Source organism: Nomascus leucogenys, unplaced genomic scaffold (genome assembly GCF_006542625.1).
Source record: "Nomascus leucogenys isolate Asia unplaced genomic scaffold, Asia_NLE_v1 000818F_86277_qpd_obj, whole genome shotgun sequence".
Classification (NCBI taxonomy): Eukaryota; Metazoa; Chordata; class Mammalia; order Primates; family Hylobatidae; genus Nomascus; species Nomascus leucogenys.
This window is the reverse complement of record NW_022097179.1, coordinates 1-25,821: the sequence shown is the minus strand read 5'-3', so window position 1 is coordinate 25,821 and position 25,821 is coordinate 1. Positions and strand designations below refer to the sequence as shown.

General features: G+C 44.0%; 1 pseudogene; it reads right to left on the bottom strand.

The window, feature by feature from the left end:
- Positions 1-1,223: 1,223 nt before the first annotated feature.
- On the bottom strand, positions 1,224-25,801 carry LOC115834176 (annotated as a pseudogene).
- Between the last annotated feature and the right edge of the window lie 20 nt (positions 25,802-25,821).

Here is a 25,821-nt window from a genome sequence, read left to right as displayed (position 1 = left end):
ATATTAGCCCTTTGTCAGATGAGTACGTTGCAAAAGTTTTCTCCCATTCTGTAGGTAGCCTGTTCATTCTGATGGTAGTTTGTTTTGCTGTGCAGAAGCTCTTTAGTTTAATGAGATCCCATTTGTCAATTTTGGCTTTTGTTGCCATTGCTTTTGGTGTTTTAGACATGAAGTCCTTGCCCACGCCTATGTCCTGAATGGTATTGCCTAGGTTTTCTTGAAGGATTTTAGTGGTTTTAGGTCTAACATTTAAGTCTTTAATCCATCTTGAATTAATTTTTGTATAAGGTGTAAGGAAGGGATCCAGTTTCAGCTTTCTACATATGGCTAGAAATAGGAACACTTTTACACTGTTGGTGGGACTGTAAACTAGTTCAACCATTGTGGAAGTCAGTGTGGCGATTCCTCAGGGATCTAGAACCAGAAATACCACTTGAACCAGCCATCCCATTACTGGGTATATACCCAAAGGACCATAAATCATGCTGCTATAAAGACACATGCACACATATGTTTATTGCGGCACTATTCACAATAGCAAAGACTTGGAACCAACCCAAATGTCCAACAACGATAGACTGGATTAAGAAAATGTGGCACATATACACCATGGAATACTATGCAGCCATCAAAAATGATGAGTTCATGTCCTTTGTAGGGACATGGATGAAACTGGAAAACATCATTCTCAGTAAACTATCGCAAGGACAAAAAACCAAACACCACATGTTCTCACTCATAGGTGGGAATTGAACAATGAGAACTCATGGACACAGGAAGGGGAACATCACACTCCACTCCGGGGACTGTTGTGGGGTGGGGGGAGGGGGGAGGGACAGCATTAGGAGATATATCTAATGCTAAATGACGAGTTAATGGGTGCAGCAAAACAACATTGCCATGGATACATATGTAACAAACCTGCACATTCTGCACATGTACCCTAAAACCTAAAGTATAATAATAATAATAAAAAAAGAAAATATGGAATGATCCCTCTGCCCTCCAGGTGATTGAAAGCTATGCAAAACAAAGCTGTTTCTTACTGAGAGCAAGGAAGCAACGGGTAAGAAAACTTTTAAGGCATAAATAACATAAAAGGGCACACATTTTAAGACACATTCACATGACATTATACTGCAAAAAAAATAAAGAATGATTTTCTCTGATTTGAATTAAGATCCTTCACATAGTTCACTCCCAGGCCTGTTTTGTGCAGTTGGTTACAGGCTTGAAGTCAGAAGATGACTGGTTGTTTGCACATCCTCCGGTTTCCTGGGGCTGCTGGAGGGCATCTGAGGGGCTGTCCAAAGGAACACCAGGCGGAGGCCGTGATGTCTTTTCAGCACCGACCTCTGAGACAGGTGGCAAAATAAGAGGATTCTAACGTAAATTTTTGCTGTCTGTTTCTGAATTGACACAGCTGTCTCCTCTGCTGAACTCTTCTGGATTTTCTGTGCGAACGCAGCTGACATCGTTTCTATTATCCTGACAGCACTTTTTTCCTCCTCTGTAATAACACACTTTGTGGATGAACCAAAATCACCAAAAACTGCCACAGATACTGTTACAGGGCCACTCAAAATAATACCAATGCTATTGTTGGCAAGGGATTGGTAGAAACCCAAAAGAGAGGAGTTAAGAGAAAGAATTGTCAAAGTCCCCTGATGAATCTTTATATGTCCCATGTTTCTATCCTACTGTTTTCCATTATGCAACCATGAGCTATGAGTGGTCACAGGTTTGGCAGAACAATGTAGTTCTACAGGTCCACCACCTTTCTGGACGGTAGAGAGTGGCTCAGAAGTAAAATAAGGTGCCAAGTCTGAACTCATGGAAGAGCAGAGAATCATGACAGTAACATACAGCAGTGTCCATATGGGTCCAAGATTCACATGCAGAGCGCCAGATTACAGAAGCAGGCAAGGCAGGCTTCGAGAGCAAAACCCAGGCCTTGATTCACTTTCCAAGGTACTACAATTCAGGGTAATCAGATGCATTCCTTAACCTTGACTCCTTTTTGCTTACTAAAGACGTTGATCAGTCTTCATGCTATCCACAGGGAGTCTCCAAAAGTCAGAGTAACAGCTGGCTTACATCTTCAGTGATTCAAGTCTGCAAGGTGTATATGATTGTGCTTCGGGGAGGAAGCAGAGAAGCCACTTTCTGTACTTACAGTGGAGTTCACTTCAGTGCTATAAACATCACCGCAGTCTTGCTTGTAATAAAGTCCAGACTAGCAATCTGCCTTTGGGTTGAGCTGTCCTCCTACAAGATAAGCTGTTAAGTCATGCCTTGATTTTAGATCTCTCGGCCAGGCGGGCTAAGCATCCAGAGTCCCTGTGGGGCAGCCGGCTGGGAAAGCCACCCTCAGGTCCTTCCCTCCGACGCCCGCGGCAGCTACTATGGTGGCGGCTGCTATGGTGGCGGCTATGGCGGCAGCGGCTGTGATCCGAAGGGGTCCCTCCACACACCACACAGGGCAGAGGAGGGCGCGGTGTCTTGCAGGCCAGGACGCAGGCGCTTGGTAGGTCAGGCGGGCGCTGGGTCCTGGTTCTTCTGGCACCTTGACTCTGGAGCCCAGCATCAGGGCTCAGGGTAGGGGACCTTGGGTGCGCCCCCGCGGCAGCGCTCCTCCAGGCGGAGGGGAGTGGACATGTAACCCGGCGGCTTCAGGGCTGCCCGGAGCAGGCCAGGAGCAAGCGGAGGGATCCTGTGAGAGACAAGCGAGGCCGGTTATAGAGTCCGCCTCCAATAAGTAGTTTTTTAAGCCCATCCCTCTCCCTCCACTCACAAGTAGACCGCAGAGTCTATTTTGCCCATACTGATGTCTCTGTGTGTTCTATGCTTAGCTCCCAATTATAAGTGAGAACATACAGCATTTAATTTTCTGATCCTGCATTAATTTGCTTAGGATTACAACCTCCAGTTCCATTCCCATTGCTGTAAGAGAGTTGGTGTGCCCAGAGTAAAGTCCTCCATTTAAGCTCCCATTCACAATTACACTGACTCCATTGAGAACCTTATGGTGAAGGTGGGAACAGCCACTGCTGAGACCGCCATGGCTCAGTAAGCCTCCATGAACACTTCCATTTTTCTCATTTGCTCCTGAGACAGTGGTGCATTATTACATCATCTGCCCATTAATATCTGATCCTTGATAGAGGTATCCTGGAGCGTCATATTTCTGTATGATATTCTGCTGGCGATTCTTCCACAGGCACGTTTCAATGAAAACCATAAGAATGAGGCCCAAGACACCCAGCATACAGCCAAGGATCCGATATAACATGTCACTGCTTCTGTCAGGGCTGGTTACTGGCCTCGCATTTCCTTCACTTCCTGAGGAATTCAGAGGGGTACTCAAGCCTTTCGGATACTCAGAAGCTCCAGGAGCACATTTCACTTTAGTCTCGCAGATCATGACATTGCTAAACTCACTTTCTTCTTCACTGAAGCACTGCATTTTAATGCCATAGGAAGTTTCTGACAGCAGATGGCCAATCATGTGCCACTGCTTTGAACCTTCTGTAACATCCCTCTTATAAACATTGTCATGGTCATTATCTGTGGGTCAGTCATAGATATAAAAGAATGGAAGTGTTATTGTTACTTCATGGAATGTATGTCCACTTTAGCACAATCTGAGTAACGCTGACAGCCTCTGTGTATACAATGTGAGGTCCGTTATTGCACAGTTGGAAAAAAGTCTGGGGAACCCAGTCCCCTGATAAGGATGAGACGCTGATCTCTGAAAACTTTCTTCATAATGGCTGATAGCAGTGACCCAAAATTTGTATGTTGAACCTGGTTCTATACTACAAACTTGCACAGAAATTTGGGAAGGAAAGATATGTTGAGGTGCCACCAGGCAGTCACTGGTCCTCATCCATTTATATTTGACCTTGAAGGCAGCGATCAAAGAATTCCCAGTTGCCCAAGGAAATCAAGTGACATAGACCAACCTCTCTGATGCAGTGGAGACATAAGGTGATCTGGTGCCTCTGGAGCGCCACTGTGCTAGATGAATCTGTAAGCACCACTCCAAAATTGTTGTCTGCAGCTTCTGAAACGACGGGATACTTGGGGGTGCCTACGGGTTGAGAGGATGTCTGGGTGCTTTTTGATGATGCTGTTTTTTCTTTGCTGGTTCAGAAGGTAAGCATGGCAGGTGGGTTTTCACTTGCATCACTTCTTGCTACCAGCAAGAGTTCATAAAGAACAGATGGCTCCATTTCAGCTAAGTGAAGCTCACTTTCACTTCCTGGGATTCAAACCCTGTGCCAACTTCCCATCACATCAACTTCATAGTCCAGATTTTGATACTTCACAAAATAGGCATTGATGGGCAGTCCACTTTCCTTGCCTGCCCTCCACACCAGGTTGTATGTATCTGGTATGGGGGTCTGTAGGGTTTCAATTTGGTGGGGACCTCAAGAACAGACATACCTCTAACATTTTTCTCTGATGGTGATTCCACTGCACTGGGATGTACTTTCTCTGGAAATGAGCTGAATAATCCAGTTTCTGAACCATCTCTTATTTTTTTCATTATTCTGAGTAGCAACAAAGAGTGCGACTACTTCTCCTTTTGTTTGTTTCAAAAGAACAACCATGAGAGGTGGCTCTGCCTGCATGGTACCATGTTCATCTGTAGCTTCACAGATGTATTTCTCCACATGCTCCTGCATCACAGCCTGAGTATGGAGAGGGCTCAAGCCAGCTTGGACATGATGAAGTAGACAGGCTCTAGGTCCAAGATTCCAGGTCTTGGTAAGTGTGACTTTTGGGATTTAGATCTAAGGACTTAAGAGAGATGGCTGGTTATCAATCCATGGCTGTCATACCAACAAATGACCGGACCCAACAGCCTGGTGGCATTGAAGGACAGAGTAACAACGTCTCCATCTACCACTTTTGTGCTTTCTGGTGCCAAAATTATAACTTGCTTGAATCCATTGCCTTTTTTATTTCAAGTCTTCCAGTAGACTGCATAAATCCAATCTCATTATCTGCTAAACACTGATGTAGCCTAGTAGCTTGCATAATAACCCCACTGAATTTCAGTCAATTTCCTGCAGTTCAATGTCTTGAGAAAGGATGATTAGGCTGTGCATTATGAAACCAGTTATGCTTGGCAGCTGGTTCCTACAAACATCAGAGATAAAGTGTTCTGTGGAAAATAGCGACACTATCTGATCCTGTAGTCCCTTAGATTAGGAGCGTGTTCAAGTACATTAACCATGGATGCCACATATTTTACATCTCCAGAGTTGTTTCCCACCATGCAGGAATCGTTTCCAGAGTCCACTGGGTCAATGCTATCTATGGCAAGATGAGAATACAACCTTCTCCAGTTGCTTCCCGGGGCAATATCCTGCCTGTTCTTTAGCCAACACACTTGAGGAGCCAGGACCCCACTAAACACACACTCCAAAGGTACAGGGCTATGTGAATGAACAGCTAATACCTGTGAATGAGCAGGGGAAGAATGCCAAAATCATCTGAAGAAAGGTGCCTCACAAGGAGCTTTTGGCCAGTGGGTTCAACTTTTAATTCATGTGTGGCTGGATTATAAGCTGCACATTTGTATGATCCCTTGTCCTCCAAGGATACATTCAAAATCTAAAGATGTTCTTGTGGAGGGTTTAAGTAATTCTTTGTGGAATGCTTCAGCCTCTTCCCCTGGATTTTAGCGCACACCCCAGCTTTGGGGTTACTCTCTGGTACCCTGCATCCAATGAAACCAGCACCTTTATTATTTTGCTGTGATAAAATGCTTTGTGGATGAATCAAAATCACCAAGAGCTGCTGTGGTTACTGCCCCAGGGCCACTTACAACAACATTGACCTATTGTTGAAAATGCATTGGCAGTAACCCAAAAGGGAGGAGTTAAGAGAAAAAAATTGTCAAAGTCCCCTGATGAATCTTAATATATTCCATGTTTCTATTCTATTTTTTCCATTATGTGACCTTGAGATGTGAGTGGTCACAGGTTTAGCAGAACAATATAGTTCTACAGGTCCACTACGTTTCTGGATGGCAGAGGGTAGCTCAGAAGTGAAATAAGGTGCCACGTCTGAACTCCCAAAAGAGCAGAGAATCGTAAGAGTAACAGACGGTGGTGTCCATAAAGGGCCAAATTCTGAATGCAGAGCGCCAGATTACAGAAGCAGGCAGGACAGGCTTCCAGAGCAAAACCCAAGCCTTGGTTCATTTTCCAAAATACTGTAGTCCAGGGTAAGCAAACACATTCTTTAACCTTGACTCCTTCCTGCTTACTAAAGACTTTGATCAGGGACAGTCTTTTTATTTTATTTTATTTTATTTTTTGCACACGAAACAATAAACATTTTCTAAAACTACATACAAACAAAAAGATGCATATCAAACTTATCAGGAAGGTTGCACATGGGAAGACAGGGAATAGAAATGGGGGGTGGGAATTAAAGAAAATGAATGAGAGAGGGACTTTGTATGGATCAATGATAATAACTCAATCCTCTATTTGACAAAGAAGAAGGAGAAAGAAGAGGAAGAAAAAGAAAGTGGGATAAAGGATCAGAAAGGGAGGAAAATAGAAAAAATTAGAGTATAACTCCAGGGTAGACCTGTTTTGTTGTCACTTGGTTCATTGGTTGGTTTGACAGTTGTATTTTTCATATGTTTTGCCATGTTGGCCAGGCTGGTCTCGAGCTCCTAGCCTTAAGCGATCAACCCGCATCAGCCTTCCAGAGTACTGGGACTACAGGCGTGAGCCACCACATCCAGCCCCCACATTGCTTCTGGCCTCTGTGGTAGACCTCCCAGATGGGGCGGCCGGGCAGAGGCGCTCCCCACATCCCAGACGGGGCGGCTAGGCAGAGGTGCTCCTCACTTCCCAGACGGGGTGGCGGCCGGGCAGAGGGGCTCCTCACTTCCCGGACAGGGCAGCTGGGCAGAGACGCTCCTCACTTCCTAGACGGGGTGGCGGCCGGGCAGAGGGGCTCCTCACTTCCCGGACATGGCAGCTGGGCAGAGACGCTCCTCACTTCCTAGATGGGGTGGCGGCCGGGCAGAGGGGCTCCTCACTTCCCGGACAGGGCAGCTGGGCAGAGGCGCTCCTCACATCCCAGACGATGGGTGGCTGGGCAGAGGTGCTCCTCACTTCCCAGACGGGGCGGCTGGGCAGAGTTGCTCCTCACATCCCAGAAGGGGTGGTCGGGCAGAGGCGCTCCTCACTTCTTCCCAGACAGGGTGGCCGGTCGGAGACCTCCTCACTTCTTCCCAGACGATGGGTGGCCGGGCAGAGGTACTCCACACTTCTTCCCAGACGGGGTGGCCGGGCAGAGACTCTCCTCACTTCCTAGATGGGGTGGCGACCAGGCAGAGGGGCTCCTCACTTCCAGACAGGGCTGCCGGGCAGAGGCACTCCTCACTTCCCAGACGATGGGTGGCCGGGCAGAGGCGCTCCTCACTTCCCAGATGATGGGTGGCGGGCAGAGGAGCTCCTCACATCCCAGACGGGGCAGCCGGGCAGTGGTGCTCCTCACTTCCCAGACGGGGCGGCCAGGCAGAGGCGCTCCTCGCTTCTTACCAGACGGGGTGGCCGGGCAGAGGTGTTCCTCACTTCTTCCCAGATGGGGTGGCCGGGCAGAGACCCACCTCACTTCCTAGATGGGATGGCGGCCAGGCAGAGGGGCTCCTCACTTCCCAGATGGAGCGGCCGGGAAGAGGTGCTCCTCACTTCCCAGATGGGGCGGCCGGGCAGAGGCGCTCCTCACTTCTTCCCAGACGGGGTGGCCGGGCAGAGACCCACCTCACTTCCTAGATGGGGTGGCTGCCGGGCAGAGGGGCTCCTCATTTCCCAGACGGGGCTGCCGTGCAGAGGCGCTCCTAACTTCCCAGATGGGGCGGCCAGGCAGAGGCGCTCCTCACTTCCTAGATAAGGCGGCCGGGAAGAGACGCTCCTCACTTCCTAGATGGAGTGGCGGCTGGGCAGAGGGGCTCCTCACTTCCCAGATGGGGCGGCCAGGCAGAGGCGCTCCTCCTCGCTTCCCAGATGGGGCCGCCGGGCAGAGGCGCTCCTCACATCCCAGAGATGGGTGGCCAGGCAGAGGTGCTCCTCACTTCCCAGACCGGGCGGCCGGGCAGAGGCGCTCCTCACTTCCCAGAAGCGGTGGCCGGGCAGAGACTCTCCTCACTTCCAGGATGGGGCGGTCAGGCAGAGGCGCTCCTCACTTCCCAGACGGGGCGGCCGGGCAGAGGCGCTCGTCACATCCCAGAACGGGTGGCCGGCAGAGGCCTCCTCACATCCCAGATGATGGGTGGCCGGGCAGAGGCGCTCTGCAGTTCTTCCCAGACGGGGTGGCCGGGCAGAGACGCTCCTCACTTCCTAGACGGGGTGGCGGCCGGGCAGAGGGGCTACTCACTTCCCAGACGGGGCTCCCAGACAGAGGCGCTCCTCACTTCCCAGAGATGGTTGGCCTGGCAGAGGCGCTCCTCACTTCCCAGACAAGGGGCCAGGCAGTGGCGCTCCTCACATCCCAGAAGATGGGTGGCTGGGCAGAGGCGCTCCTCACTTCCTAGACGGGGCGGCAGGGGTGAGGCGCTCCGCACTTCCCAGATGGGGCGGCCAGGCAGTGGCGCTCCTCACTTCCCAGACGGGGTGGCCAGGCAGAGGTGCTCCTCACTTCCCAGACGGGCGGCCGGGCAGAGGCGTCCTCACTTCCCAGACGGGGCGGCGAGGCAGAGGTGCTCCTCACTTCTTCCCAGATGGGGTGGCCGGGCAGAGACGCACCTCACTTACTAGATGGGGTGGCGGCCGGGCAGAGGGTCTCCTCACTTCCCAGACGGGGTGGCCGGGCAGAGGCGCTCCTCACTTCCCAGATGGGGCGCCGGGCAGAGGCGCTCCTTACATCCCAGATGATGGGTGGCCGGGCAGTGGTGCTCCTCACTTCCCAGATGGGGCGGCCGGGCAGAGGCGCTCCTCACTTGATCAGGGACGGTCTTCCTGCTGTCCACAGGGTGTCTCCCAAGATGAGAGTAACAGCTGGCTTACATCTTCAGTGATTCAAGTCTGCAAGGTGAATACACTTGTGCTTGGGAGGGAAAGCAGAGAAGCCGCTGTCTATTCTTAGCCTGGAACTCACTTCAGTGCTAAAAGCACATCATAGCAGTTCTGCTTGCAATAAAGTCTAAACTAACAATCTGCCTTTGGGTTGAGCTTTTCTCTTACAAAATAAGCTGTTAAGTCATGCCTTGATTTTAGGTCTCTCCACGGGGCAGGCTAAGCATCTAGAGCTCCCCTGTGGCAGCCAGCTGGGAAAGCAACCCCTGTGTCACGCCCTCCGGTGGGAGGCCGTGGCCATGGTGGCGGCTGTGATCTGAAGGGGCCCCTTCAGGCCCGGCACAGGGCAGAGGAGGGTGTGGTGCCTCCCACGCCAGGGCAGAAGCGCTGGTAGGGGAGCGGGCTGCAAGGTCTCAGGTCTCCTTTCACTGAGTGACCTCAACAGGGAACCAGGGCTCAGGGGAGGGTAACTGGGTTGGGGGTGGGGTGCGGACTGACAGGACCCATCCCTGTGGCAATGCTACTCTGAATGGAGGCCTGCCTACAGGTAACCAGGTGGTCACAAGGCCCAACAGGAGTAGGAGAGGAGCAGGAGGAGGAGCGATCATAGAGAGTGACAGGCAAGGCAGGCTGTAGAGACCGCCCCCAGTCGGTATTTTTTTAACCCATCCTTCTCCCGCCACCCTCAAGTAGTCCACAGAGTCTATTTTTCCCATATTGATGTCTATGTGTGTTCAATAGTTAGCTCCCGCATGTAAGCGAGAACATACAGCATTTGGCTTTCTATCCTGCATGAATTTGCTTAGGATTAAGGCCTCCAGTTCCATCCACATTGTTGTAAAGGGCGTGATTTCATTCTCTTTACAGCTGTATAGTATTCCATGGTGTATATGTACCATATTTTATTTATACAGTCTACCATTGATGGACTCCTGGGTTGATTAGGTCTGTGCTATTTTAAATAGGCAGCCATGAACATAGGAGGGTATGTGTCTTTTTGGAAGAATGATGTATTTTCTTTTGAGTATATACTCAGTAATGAGATAATTGTATCAAAAGGTAGCTCCGTGTTCAGTTCTTTGAGAGATCTCCAGACTGTTTTCCACAGTGGGTGCACTAATTTACATTTCTTGCTCTATGGTTAGTTCACAAAATTTCTACTAGACTCAGCTCAGGGCTGCAGCCCTGACTGCAGCAGGTGCTGGGGCTTCCCTAAGTAGCAAAACCCAAGCCTTGGTTTATTTTCCAAAATACTGTAGTCCAGGGTAAGCAAACACATTCTTTAACCTTGACTCCTTCCTGCTTACTAAAGACCTTGATCAGGGACAGTCTTTTATTTTATTTTATTTTATTTATTTATTTAATTTTTGTTTATTTTTTTATTTTTTTATTATACTTTAGGTTTTAGGGTACATGTGCACAATGTGCAGGTTTGTTACATATGTATCCATGTGCCATGATGATTTCCTGCACCCATTAACTCGTCATTTAGCATTAGGTATATCTCCTAGTGCTGTCCCTCCCCCCTCCCCCCACCCCACAACAGACCCTGGAATGTGATGTTCCCCTTCCTGTGTCCATGAGTTCTCATTGTTCAATTCCCACCTATGAGTGAGAACTTGCGGTGTTTGGTTTTTTGTCCTTGTGATACTTTACTGAGAATGATATTTTCCAGTTTATCCATGTCCCTACAAAGGACACGAACTCACCATTTTTTATGGCTGCATAGTATTCCATGGTGTATATGTGCCACATTTTCTTAATCCAGTCTATGTTGTTGGACATTTGGGTTGGTTCCAAGTCTTTGCTATTGTGAATAGTGCCGCAATAAACATACGTGTGCATGTGTCTTTATAGCAGCATGATTTATAGTCCTTTGGGTATATACCCAGTAATGGGATGGCTGGGTCAAATGGTATTTCTAGTTCTAGATCCCTGAGGAATCGCCACACAGACTTCCACAATGGTTGAACTAGTTTACAGTCCCACCAACAGTGTAAAAGTGTTCCTATTTCTCCACATCCTCTCTAGAACCTGTTTTTTCCTGCTTTTTTAATGATGGCCATTCTAACTGGTGTGAGATGGTATCTCACTGTGGTTTTGATTTGCACTTCTCTCATGGCCAGTGATGATGAGCATTTCTTCATGTGTTTTTTGGCTGCATAAATGTCTTCTTTTGAGAAGTGTCTGTTCATGTCCTTTGCCCACTTTTTGATGAGGATGTTTATTTTTTTCTTGTAAATTTGTTTGAGTTCATTGTAGATTCTGGATATTAGCCCTTTGTCAGATGAGTAGGTTGCAAAAATTTTCTCCCATTCTGTAGATTGCCTGTACACTCTGATGGTAGTTTCTTTTGCTCTGCAGAAGCTCTTTAGTTTAATTAGATCCCATTTGTCAATTTTGGCTTTTGTTGCCATTGCTTTTGGTGTTTTAGACATGAAGTCCTTGCCCATGCCTAGGTTTTCTTGTAGGATTTTAATGGTTTTAGGTCTAACATTTAAGTCTTTAATCCATCTTGAATTAATTTTTGTATAAGGTGTAAGGAAGGGATTATTTTTTGCACACAAAACAATAAACATTTTCTAAAAGTACATACAAACAAAAAGATGCATATCAAACTTATTAGGAAGGTTGCACATGGGAAGACGGGAAATAGAAATGGGGGGTGGGAATTAAAGAAAATAAATGAGAGAGGGACTTTGTATGGATCAATGATAATAACTCAATCCTCTATTTGACAAAGAAGAAGGAGAAGGAAGAGGAAGAAAAAGAAAGTGGGATAAAGGATCAGAAAGGGAGGAAAATAGAAAAAATTAGAGTATAACTCCAGGGTAGACCTGTTTTGTTGTCGCTTGGTTGATTGGTTGGGTTGACAGTTGTATTTTTCATATGTTTCGCCATGTTGGCCAGGCTGGTCTCAAGCTCCTAGCCTCAAGCGATCAACCCCCTCAGCCTTCCAGAGTACTGGGACTACAGGCGTGAGCCACCACATCAGCCCACACATTGCTTCTGGCCTCTGTGGTAGACCTCCCAGACGGGGCGGCCGGGCAGAGGCACTCCCCACATCCCAGACGGGGGGCCAGGCAGAGGTGCTCCTCAATTCCCAGACGGGGCAGACGTGCAGAGACGCTCCTCACTTCCTAGACAGGGTGGCGGCCGGGCAGAGGGGCTCCTCACTTCCCGGATGGGGCGGCTGGGCAGAGGCGCTCCTCACATCCCAGATGATGGGTGGCCGGGCAGAGGTGCTCCTCACTTCCCAGATGGGGGGCCGGGCAGTGGCGCCCCTCACATCCCAGAAGGGGCGGCCAGGCAGAGGCGCTCCTCACTACCCAGACAGGGCAGCCGCGCAGAGGCACTCCTCACTTCGCAGATGGGGTATACGGGCAGAGGCGCTCCTCACTTCCCAGATGGGGTGGCTGCACAGAGGCGCTCCTCACTTCTTCCCAGATGGGGTGGCTGGGCAGAGACGCTCCTCACTTCCTAGATGGTGTGGCGGCCGGGCAGAGGGGCTCCTCACTTCCAGGACGGGGGGCCAGCAGAGGCGCTCCTCACATCCCAGACGATGGGTGGCCGGGCAGAGGGGCTCCTCACTTCCCAGACAGGGCGGCCAGGCAGAGCGCTCCTCACTTGATCAGGGACGGTCTTCATGTTGTCCACAGGGTGTCTCCCAAGATGAGAGTAACAGCTGGCTTACATCTTCAGTGATTCAAGTCTGCAAGGTGAATACACTTGTGCTTGGGAGGGAAAGCAGAGAAGCCGCTGTCTGTTCTTAGCCTGGAACTCACTTCAGTGCTAAAAGCACATCATAGCAGTTCTGCTTGCAATAAAGTCTAAACTAACAATCTGCCTTTGGGTTGAGCTTTTCTCTTACAAAATAAGCTGTTAAGTCATGCCTTGATTTTAGGTCTCTCCACGGGCGGCTAAGCATCTAGAGCTCCCCTGTGGCAGCCAGCTGGGAAAGCCACCCCTGTGTCATGCCCTCCAGTGTGAGGCAGTGGCCATGGTGGCGGCTGTGATCTGATGGGGCCCCTTCAGGCCCACATGGGGCAGAGGAGGGTGTGGTGCCTCCCACACCAGGGCAGAAGCACTGGTAGGGCGAGCGGGCCGTGAGGTCCCAGGTCTCCTTGCACTGAGTGACCTCAACAGGGAACCAGGGCTCAGGGGAGGTTAACTGGGTTGGGGGTGGGGTGCGGAGTGACAGGACCCATCCCTGTGGCAATGCTACACTGAATGGAGGCCTGCCTACAGGTAACCAGGTGGTCACAAGGCCCAACAGGAGCAGGAGAGGAGCAGGAGGAGGAGCAATCCCAGAGAGAGACAGGCAAGGCAGGCTGCAGAGACCACCCCAGTCGGTATTTTTTTAACCCATCCTTCTCCCGCCACCCTCACGTAGTCCACAGCGTCTATTTTTCCCATATTGATGTCTATGTGTGTTCAATATTTAGCTCCCCCACGTAAGCGAGAACATACAGCATTTGGCTTTCTATCCTGCATGAATTTGCTTAGGATTAAGGCCTCCAGCTCCATCCACATTGTTGTAAAGGAGGTGATTTCATTTTTTTACGGCTGTATAGTATTCCATGGTGTATATGTACCATATTTTATTTATACAGTCTACCATTGAGGGACTCCTGGGTTCATTAGGTCTGTGCTATTTTAAATAGTGCAGCCATGAACATAGGAGAGTATATGTCTTTTTGGTAGAATGATGTATTTTCTTTTGAGTATATACTCAGTAATGAGATAATTGTATCAAAAGGTAGCTCCGTGTTCAGTTCTTTGAGAGATCTCCAGACTGTTTTCCACAGTGGGTGCACTAATTTACATTTCTTGCTCTATGTTTAGTTCACAAAATTTCTACTAGACTCAGCTCAGGGCTGCAGCCCTGACTGCAGCAGGTGCTGGGGCTTCCCTAAGTAGATACTGTGCACAGGTAAAGAGAGTGCTCAGATCCCAGGGTTGTGAGAAGTGATGCAGAGGAAGGAGTTAAGGAGAGGGCCACATTTGGATGCCCTGAGGAGGAATGACAGGCAGATGTAAGGAAGGTGGTACTGTGCTAGTCACTGGTGACATCCTCCTAGTTCCAAAATTTCCTGGAAAGCAGGAAGCCTCACAATTCCCAAGCATGCTGCAGTTCTGGAGGGCACAGGGCTACTATCCTTCCCAGCGTGACTCTCTTTTCTCCCAATAAACATGGGACTCTGAAGCCAAAGTCAGAATGAATTATCTTCCACCCACACAACACTTAAACCTTCGATTTATGATTGAATTACACACACACACATGCGCAGGCACACACATGCATCCATCTCTGTAATAAAACGTCCTTAGCTGATGCTAGACAGATCTGTGATCTGTGATTATCTCTACCCTTTTGGGCAACAAGAATAGTGAATTGATTGACAAAATTGATTGACTCCTGGAAACTAATGTAAAAATGTAATATACATGCAATACACATGGTGTACTCCCCCTGTGACATCAGCAGCAACGTTCCCCTAGAGTATTACAAATAATATCAGAGGGGGTGTACACCCATAATGTACATAGCATGTAAAATTAGGAGCAGCATCTCCCAAAGATATTATGAATAATATCACAGAATGTGTACACACATGACTTAAACCCCATGTGATGTTAGGAGTTACATCCTTCTAGTATGTTAGGAATAATACCACAAAGGTGTTCACACATGGAGAACAGCGTATGTAATATTAGGATTAACATGCCTCGAAAATATTACAAATAACATCACTGGGGTGTGCACACATTATGTACATGCCCTGTGACATTCGGAGTACATTTCCCTGACACATTACGAGTAATATCAGAGAGTGTACACCTTCTGTGACATTTGGAGTAATGTCCCCTGGATAGTACGAATAGTATCACAGGGTGTACATCCCTTGTGACCTGAGGAGTAACCTCTTTCTTGGATAATGCAAATAATATCACAAAATGTACAGCCCCTGTGGCATTAGGAGTAACATCCACCTAGGATATTAGGAATAATATCACAGGAAGTATACCCCGTGTGACAGTAGGAGTAACCTTCCCCAAGGATATAATGAACAAATACAGAGGATGTACACGTATTGTGACATTAGCAGTAACATCCATTTAGGATATTATGAAAATTATCACATTGTGAACACCCCCTGTGATATTAGGAGTAACATCCTCCTACAATATTGGGAACAATATCACACGGTGTACATTACTGGTGGCAATAGAGGTAACATTTCTTTAAGATATTATGAATAATATTACAAGATGTACAGCCCCGTGATATTAGGAGTAACATTTCCATAAAATATTACAAATAATATCACAGTGTGTACACCACGGGTGACATTAGGAATACAAAATTATTAGGAATAACTTCACAGGGTGTACATCCTCTGTGACATTGGGAGTACCATCTTTCTAAAATATTACAAATAATATCGCAAAAGGTACACTCCCTGTGACATTAGAAGTAACATCCACCTAGGATATTATGAATAATATCACAGGGAGTACACCCCTGTGACATAAGAAGTAACATCACCCGAGGATATAAGAAATAATATCAGATTGTGTACATGCATGGTGACATAGTAGTGACATCCTTTTAGGATATTATGAATATTATCAGAGTGTGAACACCTTCTGTGACATTAGGAGTAACATCATCCCACAATATTGGGAATAATACCACACGGTATACACCGCCTGTGACATCAGTGGTAACATTTCTTTAGGATATTACAAATAATATGACAGAGTGTACAGCCCCTGTGATATTAGGAGTGACATATCCAAAAAACCTTTCAAATAATATCACTGTTTGTACACCTTGTGTGACATTAGGAGTAACATCCCCCGAAAATATTATGCATAACTTCACAGATTGTACACCCTCTGTGATATTAGGAGTTAACGTCTTCCTAGAATGTGAAGAATAACATCACAGGATGTACACCCCCTTGACGTGAGGAGTAACATCACTCTAGGATATGATGAATAATATAACAAAGTGCACACAATTTGTATGGTAGGAGTAACATCCCCTGGGATACTAGCACACCCCCTGTGACAATAGGAGTAACATCCCCTTAGGATATTACAAATATTATCACAAGGTTTACATGCATTGTGACATTAGTAACAATATCCAGCTAGTATATTGTGAATAATATCACAGGGTGTACACATTTGCGACGTTAGGAGTAACATCCCCCTAGAATATTACGAATAATATCACAGGGTGTACACACCCTGTGGCTTTAGGAAAATCATTCCCCTGGATCACCACGAATAATGTCACAGGATGTTAAACCCCTGTGCCAATAGGAGTAATATACTTCTAGGATATGACGAATAATATCACAGTGTGTACACCCACTGTGACATTAAGAGTCATTTTTCCTAAAGTATTATGAGAAGTATCACAGGGTGTACACACATAGAGAACACCTGCTGTGATATTAAAAGTTATACCTCCCTGGGATATTGTGAATAACATCACAGGTTGTACATCATGTGTGTACACCCACTGTGATTTTTAAAGTAATATCTCCTTAGGATATTACAAATAGTATCAATAGGTGTACACACCCTATGACATTAAGACAACACCCCTTTAGGGTACTCCAAATAATATCCCACGGTGTAGACCCCATGTGACATTAGGAGTAACATCTTCCTTGTATATTACGAATGAGATCATAGGGTTGACACCTCATGTGATTTTAAAAGTAAAATCCCCCAGGAATTACTAATAATAACACAGGGTGTACACCCTTGTGATGTTAGGAGTAACATCCTCCCAGGATATTACGAATAATATTCAGAAGGTGTACACACAGAAGGTCACATTAGTAGTAATATCCCACTAGTATAGTGTGAATAATATCGCAGGGTATACACACCTGTGACATTAGGAGTAACATCCCCCTGGAATATTGTGAATAATATCGCTGTGTTTACACCTGCTGGGACATTAGGGGTATCATCCCGCTAAAATATTACGTAAATATTTATAAAATTATGAGCATCTCCTTAAGGTATTATGAATAATATCACAGGATGTGTACACACGTGGCATATACCCCAGGTGATGTTAGGAGTTACATCCTTCTAGTATGTTAGGAATAATACCACAAAGGTGTTCACACATAGTTAACAGCATATGTAATATTAGGATTAACATCCCTCGAGAATATTTCAAAGAACATCACAGGGGCTGTGCACACATGATGTACATGCCCTTTGACATTACGAGTACATTTCCCTGACACATTTCAAGTAATATCACAGTGTTTACACCTTATGTGACATTTGGAGTAACGTCCCCCATGATAGTACGAATAATATAACAGGGTGTACATCCCCTGTGACCTGAGGAGTAATATCTTTCTAGAATACTACGAAGAATATCACAATATGTACACCCCCTGTGTCATTAAAAGTAAAATTCCCCTAGGATATTATGAAAAATAACGCAGGAAGTACACCCCGTGTGACATTAGAAATAATATCCCCTGAGGATAAAGCGAATAAAGTCAGAGAATGTACATGCGTTGGGACATCAGTAATAACATCTCTTTCAGATAATACGAATAATATCAAAGGGTGTACACGCATTGTGAAATTAGTAGTGAACTCCCGCTAGTATATTGCAAATTTTATGACAGGGTGTATATGCGCTGTGACATTCATAGTAACGTTTTCCTAGAATATTACAAAGAATATTAAAGGGTGTACAGGACCTGTGATTTACGAGTAACATTTCCATAGAATATTACACTGTGTGTACGCCCCATGTGACATTAGGAGTAACATCCCACGAAACCATAACGAATAATTTCACAAGGTGTACACCCTCTGCGACATTAAAGGTAACATTTCCCTAGAATATTATGATAATAACAACAGAGTGTACACCCCCTGTGATATAGGGAGTAACATCTTATAAAGATAATACGAGTAATTTGATAAGGTGGACAAACCCTGTGACATAAGGAGTAAAATCCCTCTAGGACATTACGAATATCAAAGGGAACACACGCCGTGTGACAATAAAAGTAACCTCCCCTTAGGATATTACGAATAATACCACAAGGTGTACACACACTGTGACATTATTATTAATGTCCCGCTAGGATATTGTGAATAATATCACGGTGTGTACAGTCCTGTGACATCAGGATGAACATTCCCCTACAATATTACGAATAATATAGCAGGGTGTACACCCCCTGTGATTTTGGTAGGGCCATCCTTCTAGAATATGGATAATAATGTCCCAGGGTGTTAACCAAGTGTGGCAGTAGAGGTAAAATCCTAGTAGTGGAGTAATATCACTCCCCTCTCCCCGCCTGGATATTAGGATCCACATCGCAGGGGGGCGGGCGTCTCCCGTGATGTAGGGAGTAATGTCACCCCGCCTCTCCCCCCCAGGATATTACGATCCACGGTGGACACACGGCGTGTTTACGTTATTGTGAGTAATACCTTCTCTGCCTCTGGAGACTACCAACTATATCATAGACGGGTGTACATCCTCTGCACGATTTGCAGTATTAGCATCCTCTTCCCCCTGGATATTAACAACAGTATCACAGGAGTGTTTCTACCCACAGCGGCATTGGGTGTAGTATCATCCTCTCCCACGTTGAATTTAGGAAGAATATCACTGGGGGCGTGTACACTCCCTGTGATATTGAAAATAATATCATCCTCTTTTCTCGCGGATCATGGGAGCAATATTAATGGGAGGTGTAGGCTTTCTGCAATATTGGGAGTAATGGCATCCTCTCCGCTTTGAATATTAAGGGCAATGTCACAGGGCGGGTGTACACTCTCTGCGATATTGGCAATAATATTATCCTCTCCCCAACCTGCATATTAGGAAAAATATCAGAGTGGGTGTACACCTTCTGCGATATGAGTAGTAATATCATCTTCTCCCCTTCTGGATATTAGGAACAATATCACTCGAGAGGGTACACTTTCTTCGAGACTGAGAGTAATATCAACTTCTCCGCCTTTGAATATTAAGAGAAATATCACAGGGGGGATGTACAGCCCCTGAGATATTGGGAGTAATATCGGGCTCTTTTCCTCCATGGATGTTAGGAACAATATCTCAAGGTGGGTTTACACCTCCTGCTACATGGGGAGTCATATCATCTCTTTTCCTGGATATTAGGGACAATATCACAGGGTGGGTGTGCGCAGCCTGCGATATTGACTGTAATATCATCCTCTCGCCCTCCGGATATTAGGAACAATATCACAGAAGGGGTGTACACTCCCTGTGATATTGGAAGTAGTATCATTTTCTCCTTCTATTAATATCAGGAGCAATATCCCCGGGTGGATGTACACCCACTGCTATGTTGGGAGTAATGTCATACTCTACCCCCTGGATATTAGGAGCAATATCACAGGGTGGGTGTACATCCATAGCGATATTGGCAGTTATTAATATCATGCTCTCCCTCTCTGGATATTACGAAAAATATCATGGTGGGGGCGGTGTACACCCCGGCACTATTGGGAGTAATATCATTCTCTCTTATTCTGGATAGTAGAAACAATATCACAGGCGGGGTGTACACCCTCTGTGATATTGGGAGTAATATCATCCTCTCCCAACGTGGATATTACGAACAATCTCACAAGGGGGGCTGTACAGGTCTTTGATATTGGTAGTAATATCATCCCTCCCCTTGCATATAAGAAACAGTATGACAGGTGGGGTGGACACCCCCCGCATATGGGGAGTAATATCACTCTCCTCTCCCTCCCTGGATATCATGACCCACAGTGGGCACACAGCGTATTTACCATATTGTGAGTAATATCATCCCCCCCCAGAAATTATGAACAATATCACAGATGGGTGTACACCATCTGCAATGTAGGGAGTGATAACATCCTCTCCACCCCTGAATATTAGGAACAATATCAAAGAAGTGTTTATACCACCTGCGATATTGGGAGTAATACCATCCTCTCCCACGTTGAAATTCAAGACAGTATCACTGGGGGCGTGTCCACCCCGTGTGATACCGAAAGTCATATCATCCTCTTCTCTCCTGGATCGTGGGAACAATATCACTGGGGTGGTGTACACTTTCTGCGATATTGGGAGTAATATCCTCTCCGCCTTGGAATATTAAGGACAATATCACAGGGGGGCTGTACACATCCTGTGCTATTAACAATAATGTTATCCTCTCCTGCCCTGCATATTAGGAAAAATATCACAAAGTGGCTGTACACCTCCTGCGACATGGGGAGTAATATCATCTTCTCTTCTTCCGGAAGTAGGAACAATATCACACGGGTTTGTACACTTTCTGTGATATTGGGAGTAATATCAGCTTCTCCGCCTTTGAATATTAAAAACAGCATCACAGAATGGATGTACACCCCCTGCGATATTGGGAGTAATATCAGCCTCTACCCTTCATGGATATTAGGAATAATATCCCAGGGTGGGTGTTCAGCTGCTGCTGTATGGGGAGTCATAGCATCCTCTCCCTTCCTGGATATTATTAGCAACAACATCACAGGGTGGGTGTGCACAGCCTGCGATATTGGGAGTAATATCACCCTCTCCCCCTCCGGATATTAGGAACGATATCACAGAAGGGGTGTACACTCCCTGGGATACTGGGAGTCATATCATTCTCTTCTTCCGTGAATATTAGGAGCAATATCACCGGGTGGATGTACACCCACTGCTATATTGGGCGTAAAGTCATACTCCACCCCCTGGATATTCGGCTCAATGTCACCGGGTGGGTGCACACCTACTGCGATATTGAAAGTAATACCATGCTCTCTCTCTCCCTGGACGTTAGGAACAATATCATAGGTGGGTGTACACCCACTGCGGTATTAGGAGTAATGTGATTGTTAATTACTACTTATTATTAACATTAATATTAACTACCAATATCAATATTGAGAAATAATTGCAAATAAAAAGTTTTCATATTATTATTAATATTAATTATTGGTACCCAATATTATTGTTTTCTAATTAATAAGATCAGTATCAATTGTTAATATCAGTCATTTTTAATAATTAATATTAATAATTTTATTGTTATCATTAATATAACTATTTAATAATTATTATCATTATTATCGGTATTGATTTTAAATCACTCACTTAACGAAAACTCAGGCTACATACAACTACGCAAAGGGCCTAACATTGTAAGCCCTTAGGGACTGCTTCAACCATTCGCTGACACAATAACACTTTTCAGCAAAGAACCCCTATGGCCCTGAACATCTACTACTACCTTTATGTTATGGCTCCCACCCTGTCCCTTTCTATCGCTCTCCTATTGTGAACCCCCTCCCTATATCAGATCGTCTAATTAATTTTAATATAGGCCTCCTATTTTTACTAACCATATCAAGCCTAGCCGTCTATTCCATTCTATGATCAGGATGAGCAATTAAATTCAAATTATGCACTAATTGGCACATTACAAGTTGTAGCCCAAACAATTTCATAAGAAGTAACCCTAGTCGTTATCTTGCTATCAATTCTACTGATAAGTGGCTCGTTTAACTTATATGCACTCATCACAATGCAAGAAATCCTCTGACTGCTCCTATCATCATGGCCCCTAGATATGATATGACTCGTCTTCACACTAGCAGAAACTAATCGAGTCCCTATATTATATATATGTAATTTCTTATATTATATATAAAAATATAAATAAAATATAAATATATATATAATATAATATATTTATAATAAATATTGTTTATATTATAAGTAGAATATAAATAATATTTATATTTAATAATTATTATATTTATATTATACTTATAATATAAAATATATTATATAACATGTAAATAAAAATATAATATTTTATGTATAATATATGTTTATATGAAATATAAACATATATTTACCTATAATATATAATATGTAATATATATTATATAATTATATATAATTTTTATAACCTCTGTAGAGGGAATTGTTTTTGTTTCTATATCCATCCGTAAAAAAATACTATGTCAGTGTCCATAATAAAAATGCTGGCGAAAAATAGGAACTATAGTCACGTAAGAGATAAAAGAAAGTCTGTTAGTATAAATATATCGATGCATATAAATGGTGTTTGTTTTTACAGGGTTTAGTAAAATGCATTCTAGTTTTCTAAACAATTTCCTCATTACAGTATGTTTATTTTTCTCTCTTTCATGATTGGAAAGAGTGCCACAATACGCATCCCTGTAGAATCATCCTTGATTATATCTAAGGGACTTTCTCCAGTAATAAAATTATAGGGTTAATATATTCATACAGGTATTACAAGGTAACCAAACAACATCCCGAATTCTTTCATCAGCAAAGCCCAATATAATCCTAATCCAGGTAGCCACTCTAATTGATGCAATTAACTCAGATACAGAAGTATATACATACATATGTATATCTCTGCATGTGTGGATGCACTTAAATGGTTTTAAATACCATCGACTTTTCCTCTCAAACAGTATTTTTGTTGAGAATGAGGTATATTCTCTAGTTCATCAAAAATATTTTTAAAATTCTTAGATGATTATGTTTGTTACAGTGACCTGCTGGATTAGAATTAGATCGGGTTTAAAACAATGAAAGAATCTGAGAGAGGGGGCATAGTGTGGGTTGTTAATTAGCACATGGATCAAAGGAGATTACTGATGTGTTTAGAAGCCACAACATTGACAGAATAAATCCAGAACTAACAATCCAATTGTAGATCTCTTTACTGTGGTATTTTCTGCCATCTCTGCTCCATAACACACACCTTAACCACTTTGTGGTGGTATCTGCAGTATTCTATTTTAGTCTAAATAGCATTTTCTCTCAAACACATTCTGTTTCTCTGTCCTTCATCTTCCCTCCCAGCTGTATTTTCTCCCTAGAGAACACTAGTAGAATGTTCTCCCTAATTTCAGATTTCAGATACGCATCCGTAAAATAATCTTATGGAGACACATTTTAGTTGCTACTGAATACTTGGTTGTTTACAGAAGTTCACAGCATTACTACTGTCCTCCAAAAAATGGTTTCCCACTTCCACAGCAAATCTCATCATTGACTCTGCCATCCAAGTTTATTCTATGCCAATCTGTAAGAATCTGGAAAAATACTTAAAATACATTTTAAGTATTCATCATGCACATGTATTGTATTTTATTTTATATATGTTCGGGTGAATATCTTTCTCCACTAATGGTTTGCATTTCAATTCTTGTATCATGTTTTTTGAAACACAGAAATCATCATTAATATAAGCCAACTAATTTTTTTAATTGTTAATTTTTGTCCTGGTTAAGAAAGGCTTATGAGAATATTGTATCGTGTTCCCCTTACCTTCAGGACTTGAATCTATTTGGAAATGACTGTGTGTGTTTTGAGGTAGGAGTCAATATTTAGTTACTTTTTTAAAAAAAATTCAATGAATCCAGCATTGTTCTGATCACCTTGTGTATTTCAATGTAGAAGAGCACACTAATAATGCAGGATTATTTATATATGTGGCGAGAATTCCAAAATGAAGCCCAGCATGGAAGGTCAAATGACATTAACTCAAGGGATAGATTAGTACAATGAAACATGATGGATAAGTGCGATATAGTGAGATAAAGAGAAAGAAAAACATTTCGCAGTTATCATTGAGACTTCACTCCAAGTTTTTGCATGAAGCGAAAGATCCCGACTGTCTTCCACTGATTTTAACTTCATTCAGACATGTCTGTCATCTATTATTTCACTCAGTGGCAGTCAGAAGTGAAGAAAAGAGAAAACAGAGATTATATTTTATGCCGTGCTCATGAATAATGATTTTTCAGAAATTAATTAATAAAGAACCAACACATATACTTTTAGTGTTTTTACCGCATTTAATAGTAACACAAGAAATGAGTGTTAATAACATTAGGATGCAATTCAAGACATAGAACAGAACCTATTTGTCCTGTTTGATAAGGCACAAGGAAGAGGGCTTTCTGGGATAAAGGGGTTCCCACAGCAGATGAACACATTTCTGATTTGTCTCTGGTCAGAGGTGAACACAGCAAAAGACAGGCCTGAGAGGAGGTGAGAAGGAGCAATTAGGGATGGTGTATATAGGGGAGCTTTGATTAACATCAACAAAGCTCACAGTTCTAGCTTCACAATCCAGGAATAATCCTACATGGCTGGTAGGTCTTGGGACATATTGCAGTGTAATAGGGGAGGTGGTAAAGAGACTGCACTGAATGTCGTTCTTAACACACCCAAGACTAAAGAGTCCCTCCTCTCCATATATACTGCCATTCTGATTCTTCCCTTGCCAATACTTATTACAGACACCAAAAGCCCAATTCCAAGAGTCCCCCACATGGACCTCCCAGTAATATTTGCCAGAGGTGAAAGTCTGAGCACCCCATGCAAGAAAACTTGTAGGTGTTGCAGTGATATGGGGCGCAGTTTGACGGTCACATCCAATACAAATGCTTCTCAAATCTCCACACCGAAAGATATGACTGTTGGCTTCATTATGATACAGAGTAATATCCACTGCAAAATAAATAAATAAATAAATAAATAGAAAGAAAGAAAACGTGCATAGATATGTGTAAATAAGCAAAAATTGTTCTATCAAGAAGTTAATTTACCAGGAAACGTAAAGTCACAAGTACACTTTTGCTTGTAACTTCTAATAAAGTATAGAGATGATTAATATTATCTACAAGACAAACAAAACGCTAACCACAGATATTAAAAGCATTTTGAAAACTTACACACTGAGAGCCAAATGTAAGACCAACTTCTTTCAATCCAATTTTCAAAGCAAAATTTGCACATTATATGCCCTACATGCTATGCTGTTACCAAGATCATTATTTAGAAATGTTTCTTATTCTTAAAAACTAGTGCTATCATTTTGGAAAGAAAGTGAAGATTTTCAGTTACCCAAGAACTGCTTCTAGATAACTGGATAAAAATCCATAAGTACATGTCATAAGTGATAACTTAAAGCAGATTTCTGCAAAATCTTTTACCAGTCTCTCTGTGGCCCTCCATGCTAGCTGGGGCTGAACCTGGATTTTAGACTTAACATGTCGCTTTTCATATTGCAATTAAACTGAACTTCTTTTTGTTTGTAATTTTACTTGTATTCACAAAATGATTTCTTCTCTTTATTTTTACCCATTAACTAATTTTCTTGGAAATACATAATTTATATCCATTTAAAAAATTTAAAAACCCCAAGAATCTCCGGTAAACTATATTCCCCAAAAGAACAGTTCTTAGCTGTTCAAATGAATACACTAAAGAAATGTAAAATTTTGTATTTAACATTAAATAACTCACCTTCATTCTGAGCATCGTTCAATCTGCTCCTTTTTTAAATTTGCTACACTGCTCCTTTTTCCCATTACATTACTCAGTACATATGAGGCCATAATGTATTTGTTTTTCACTATCTTTCAAACTTAATGCTATAAATCTGACTATACAGACATAGATACAAAAGGGTTGCATGATTGTATTGTTCACTTACGTCTATAAAGAAGTAAAATATTTGATAAAGGGTGAAATATTACCTATGTGATCCTAACAATAATAATATTTAGACAGTGGGAGTGCTGCCTGTGGGTGGAGACTTACCTCGGAATTGGTTGAGCCTGTCCCTCAGTCCAGTGATGGGCCCCGCCCTGAGCTCTAGATTCAGAGGCTGGGGCATGTGCAGCAGCACGCACTCAC